Raw genomic sequence first — 6,927 nt, forward strand, 5'->3', positions numbered from 1 at the left:
GCCTCCTGGGCACTTTAGGTGACTGGTATTTCTGTTATGTTAAGACTTATTATGCCAGTGAGTGTATGCCTGCTGTCAGTCAGTCAACACTATTATACCAGGTGGTTAGCTAGCTGGTGAAATGGTTAAATCTTCAGTTGATGGTGTCAAGTGACAGAGAGGGGTAAACTGTAATAAACGCTAAATTGAGCTTCTTTTTATTGAGAACAGCAGTAGATGACTACAATGTGTGGTCTGCTTCTGGTGAACACCAAGACGGGAGCCAAGCTAAAGCACTTGTAAACAATGCAAAACCACCATATAAGTGCAATTTCTAATTGGCTAGAAGAACAATGCGTGATGAACTACTTGAGATTTAAAAATCTGAATATTTTTATGTACATAAAAGAAATACAGGAGACTCGAAATACTGTTTCTCTCTCACTTTGATATAAAAGAAGACGTGAGAAAATGAAAATAAGATCAAAGGACACTCAAGGCATAAAAAATCAAACCTATGTACAACAGTGGCAGTACTGCAAATACAGTAACAGAGATGTACGTGGACAGAGCAGCTTGTGAGACGTAAATGGACATTAGTGCAAATGGCCAACAGCAGCAAGTGTGACAGTAGTGCAGATGGTTGCAGTAAAGTGCCAAAGACAGTAAGCATCACTAAAAGAATCAAATGCATTGATATCATGTGTAAGTGAGTGTCAGTGTGTTATAGTTCAGGGATAGAGGGCAGAGTAGGGAGGTAGTGAAGTTTATCCTCCTGACATCCTGCTTTAACATGTTTATGATAAAAATGAGGCAGGGCTGGAAGAACCGTATCCCCACACGTTTTGATGGATGGACACCCTGAATGCTCCACCCCTAAGTGCATGGCACTGCTCCAGCTGCGCCATCATCAACATCTTAATATTCTTCATGGATACACTGGACCAAAATCCTCAGTCCACCTTCTCTGCACATGTCCAAGACATATTAGCCTTGTCATTTCTAATTTTCCCTATTCTGGTCACTCCCAGTGAAAGCCGTAACATTTTTAACTCTGCCACCTTCAGCTCGGCCTCCTGACTTTTTGCCACCATCAACAAACCATACATCGCAGCAGGTCTCAGTACCATGTTGTAAACCCTCCCTTTCACTCATGCTGCTATCCTGTCACAAATCATCATCAACATTTTAATAACTTACAGTGTTTGTTGTTGTATATTGGGGCAACTCTGCAACTGGTATGACAATAATTAATAGGAGCTCTTTTTGGGGGGGGTTTCTGTGTTTAAAAGAAGCAGAAATCTCAGACACAAGCATAAAATAATCCACATGTATATGCTTGTGTAGTTTCAGTGAACCTACCATTTGAAATGTCATCCCACAGCATAATTAGTTATATTGTCTAACAAGAGTGTTGACACAGCAATACAGTAATCTGTCTCTAATCTGTCAGGTCACACACAGAAAGAGTGTTTGCTCACAACAGAACATACTGTGATTAAATGACTCACAGAACAGCGTGCAGAAGAGGGCAGCGGTTAGAATACTGAGAGATTTACACACGTCTGTGCTCATGAGAGTGTTTATGATTTTTAGAGATTTATGTGGCTTGTTACCACTGATCCTTTGCGGAATGCTAATTAAACAATCATCTTTCATCAGCACAGCCCACAAAAAGGCACAGTGCAGCGACGTATTCAAACCTGTGGGAAAGCCTTTCTTGGCATTGCATTTCAGCAAAGTCACTCTAAAAGCGGAGCAATTCGAGGTCAGTGTGACACTTGCAGCCTCTCACACCGCTGCAAGCCCGGCTTATTCACACATCAAAAACCTTCTCCCACCTAGACCACACACACAAGCACAGCACTCACACATACATGTGTGAATTTAGAGTACATGGGTAACGAGAGACAGGACAGCACTTGGTTTTATTAGTTAACAATATGACTGCAAATACTCATAGGTCAGTGTTAACGGGTTTAACAAACAGAGGTTCCCCATGTAGTGGGGATGTCTGTACTCTACACTGAACTCTGAGAAAGTAACAACAGATGAGGTTTGTCTTCCCAACTGTAAATTTAAAATGTCAATTTTCATTGCTTTGCTTTAAAATTGTAAAAAAAAAAAATAACAAATAAAAATCCAGTCCAGTGTTTCTATACTTCACAGGCTGACCCTTCTTGAGTTATTTGAACTGTTTGAATTTATTTTGGATTTTCCCTAATCCACACAGGGTCAAAATTACACATATAGGCCCAAATATATACATACACTTCCTTAAATCTCAGGACTTGTGCACCCATTTCTTGTTTTGAGACATATGCTGTATAGTCATTTCACCCCGGAAAACAACCAGTTCAAAGAAATCAGTGAAAGCCCAAATTTACCACGACATTCATGCCCATGATGAGAGTGTGCAAACTTCTGACCACAACTCCACCTTCCATTTCACTGCATGTCAGTGCCCACATACATGAGTGTGTGCGTTCTGCCCTTTCAGAAAGTCGCAAAACCTGGAAAGAAATATAAAAATTCTTGACAAAGATGAGGGTTGGTGTGTGAAGCAAGGAAACAGCAGATTGTGACAATGAACTGAGCTCTTGGTTGGTTTTTATTGTTTACAGACATTGGCTGCTTTTTCACTCATTTTCGTTGCAGTCCTTGTACCTGACCGTTAGTGGGGGAGTTTTAATGTTTTTAAGCAATTTAACGTTGACCTATGAATCATTCAAGCATGAAAAAGGCACCTGACTCAGACAACGTCAGGCAACTTAAGAAAGAATCAGTTTTTAAATAGTATCTTATGAAATTCTGGAAAGTTCTTGAAGAATCCTGGAGAACTATTGAAGAAAGTGAGCTCAGGTTGTATTGAAGAATAAAGTTGATCATACCAAATACTGACTTTCAAGCTCATTAGGAGTTGAAAAAACATTTTTTGCCTTTTTACACTGTATTAAGATGTATGTTTCCACGTTTAAGTAAATCATTGCACCCATTATCCCAGGAAAATATAAAGAAGCAAGAAATAAAGGGTGACTTAAATGACTACATTTAGGTCAATCTACATTTTCATTAAAAAAAAAATAAAATAAAAAAACGGATTTTTCACAGAGACGTCTAATTGACAAGTAAGGATAGTAAAGGGGAAAAGCAATGAATCAACAGCATCTTAATCTTTGTATATGTTATTTATTTTTGCAAAAAATGTTCTTGACAGAAGGGCTACAGTCACACTTTTAAATATAAATTTGTTCTTTTTAGCGTGGGCTGCACTGACATCATTTGGAAAAAAATTACTCTCTCTCTGTCTCTCTGTTGGAAACAGGATGTTTTTATCAATTATCACTGAAAAGAAGCCTACAAAGACCCCTCAACACTCTGGCCCACGTGCATATACGCATGCACAAACTGTACTCCTACAAAAAAAGCACACATTCACTGCTACCTCAAATCCGTTGCCATTGAGAGGGGAACCTTAGCCAATCAGAGAAAAGAAGGCAACAGAACAGGAAGTGTGGTCACAGTTTGTGTTCATCATCGGCACAAAAATAGCTCTCAGAGAGTAAACAACGCATCCCATTCATAAAAAAAAGCCGGCAAACGCCTACTCCCCTGCAGCGCAACAAGAGGGGAACGAAGAGATAAAGACAGGGAGAGAAACAGACAAGTGGCAGAAAGAGACAGATACAGTACAGAGACAGACACAAAGAGATGGAAATATACGGCACAGACAAAAAGAAAATGACAAAAGAGTAGCGTGAGATGGGAGGCCGCGGCTCGAGTAAGAAAGAAAGCCTGACTGTGACATCACATCCTCGTCACTGCTGGTTCCACTTCCTTGGTTTGGAAAACACCAGAAACCTACGTCACGTTGTGAGACACTGCTTTCCAGCTCTCACTTTTTCACTTGCAATGTGACACACGCACAAATACACACATGCACCAATACAATATGCGCTATAAGTTACAAACATCCACCGTAAACCCTCGTAACATGAGCGCCCAGCGCATCCATGAGCCTCAACTGAAGTCGCCAGCTGTTTCCCAGCCCACACGTTGTGCCATTAGACCATCCGCTTTCCACTTACACACATAAAACACACCCGCAACATGCTTACCACGTAATACCAGATAAGGAAATTGTTTGGTTACTTGTGTGTGTATGTGTGTGTGACGTGTCAGACAGAGGAAGTGAAGATCTATTTTTAGAAGAGCGGAAGTGTCCACTTCTCTTTCCAGGATTAGCACATAGACATATAGAGGCATGCACAAAGACACACACACAGAGAGAGACACACACGTACGCACAAAGACAAATGAGAAAAACCAGTGAAAGTGCACACTTCCTTGCCACAAACACCCACACTGTGCACGCTGGTGAGTCTGATGAAATGTGTGAGTTTTAATTTAAAATTACGCAATCGCCTCTTGCAGGTAAAGTTCTTCCAACGTGGAGACATGCAACCGAAAAAACAAAGCTACGCTCTACTCTACAACAGAGGTGTGAAGACAGAACATAGTAGAAAGTCCACAGCTCACACGCAACAGCCAAATGTAAAATGACTTATATTTCAACTACACCATATACACGACTGCACCCACAGACTGGTTTAACTGCCATCACTTGCTGATCAAACAGCACCTTTCAAGTTTCTGTGATATCCCACAGGATACTCAGGTGATAATAAAGCTGTGTCATTGTAGTACTGATGTCATATGACTGTCATGGCACTAAGAAAAGAGGTGGGTGTTTTCACTTCCATTTACATCACATGGTAAGAGGATGAAACTAGCAAGTGAGACATGAGTGGGTGATATTGTCGTTACCTTGATCACTGGACCACAAACCTATCTGCTGTATGACCAGAGACAAAAAAGGGGAAAAAATGGTCCTAGATTGACTGTACGACTCCAGAAACAACCCGTGCTCGCGGGGAAATTAGGCTCGTTCTCATGCAGCATCACTAATGAAAAATACTGTAGGCGTCACCCAGTCTGTTTTCATTTTTCACAGAAAATTGTGAAATATTAACAGAGCCCTTCTGCCAGTTAAAGGACCACACTGTGCCTTAGTAGCTTGTGAGGAATACCAGTGGTTTTGTAGATCAATTTCCTGGAGACATTTCATTTATTTTTAAGTAGGAGGGAAAACTACCCTCTCACACTTTCTGTAAAACTAGATGCTATAAATGATCTTTTGTCTTTTCAAAGGAAAGTGTGTGGCAACAAAAGAATAGAATTTATGAAAGGAACATGGGTCAAAATAAATGCAATCAGAGGAGTCAAGAAACAATACGGAAATATCTACATCACGTAACTGTGATACTGTAGTTATTTGTACTAAAATGGCTGTTGTTTGGCATCCGAGACTGGAGTTCCCCGACAAGTCCTTGAACGCATAAACAAACAAGGAGTTTTCCCAAATTCTTCCATTTCGTAGCTGCATCGCTACATGATGAAGCAACGCTGACTCAAGGATTAAGGTGACTGAATGTTTTCTTCGGTAGGCCGGCTGTCTCACTGAATGCAATGTTACTACAGTGTGATTTATGTAGCGTAATTGAATACATGGAAACTGCCTGAATGTCTGCAGACAGGCTGGAAATCAATCCAAAAGGGGGTTTCCATCGATTTATCTTGCCAAAGTCACACAACATGGGGAGAATCATTTGGCCTGTGAAAACAGCTTTGAAATATCTTCATTGGCTCTCGGGGAGTTTTGACAAGTCTGATAAATTATCACATGAGTATCTCAGCTTGAGCTTTACAAACCAAGAGTTGCAAAGGCTGCGACTGCTAAGTACGGGTACAAGTACCATGTAGGAGTTACCTCTGCAGTAGCCAGAAGGTAACAACAACAATTAGCTCATGTAATGAAACAAAGAGTACAATTGTTTTAAACTGAGAGGACCTAAACTTGTCTGAGCAGTAAAGGTAACAGATAAATTAACAGAGAGGCAACAGGAAAAAACATAAAAAGCAATTATTGCTAAAATACATAAATAACGAATAAAAATGAATAGCTGTTTGCTAAAAGTAAATTAGACAGTTGGAAGGAGGTTGACCCATTTTTATTATGGAAAAACATGTATTCCACAAGCAATTGGAGAGTGGTTGCTGGAAACTGCTGGCAGCCACGAAGAGGTACTGTGTGCTGCACAGAAAGCCTCCTTGTGATTGCATTGGTCAGATTTAGCAGTTTGCATGTAGAATACAGACTTGAGTCCAAACAGTCGCTAAGAGGTAGTGAAATGTGAAAAAGTGCAGCCCAAACCAAAAACGGAGAACACCTTCAACGTAAAGGTTGTGCCTTACCGTTGCAATCAACACGTTTTAAATAGTCAGTCTCCAGGCCTGTGTCACCGAGGCGTAAACGAACCGGATGACCAAATAAACAGTCAACTAAAATTCTCAATAAAATGTTTAGGTGTGGTATATTTCAGCATAGTTGAAATAGGTTGAGCTGAATGTATTTGATGGTTTCAGATTATCTGAATGGACAGGTGGACCCAAAGTGGTCAGGGATAAAATTAAGACCACCTGCCTAATATTGTGTTGGTCCCTCTTTTGCTACCTTCAGTAAAAGCTTCAGTTGCTCATCTGTCTTTGCTCCCCACATGTATCAGTGAGCCTTGGCTGCTCATGACAGTGTCCTGGTTCACCTTTGATACATACTGATCGCTGCAGACCGGGAACACCCCACAAGAGCTGCCGTTTTCGGAGATCCTCTGACCCCGTTGTCATAATCTGGCCCTCGTCAAACTCACTCTTACACTTGCCACCAAGCACATAGCAGAAGAATGACACAAATTGTGTAACGTAAAAGCACACTGGAAACGTCTAATTCTTGCAAAGAATTTGTCCTCTAAAACCACACTGTGGAAAAAAAGGAAGTCGGCATCAAGCAATGATGAGCTGCTCCTGATGTTTCTAAACAAGAAAAGGAAG

The sequence above is a fragment of the Simochromis diagramma genome, unplaced genomic scaffold, assembly GCF_900408965.1.
Source record: "Simochromis diagramma unplaced genomic scaffold, fSimDia1.1 OVJJ01000361.1, whole genome shotgun sequence".
Classification (NCBI taxonomy): Eukaryota; Metazoa; Chordata; class Actinopteri; order Cichliformes; family Cichlidae; genus Simochromis; species Simochromis diagramma.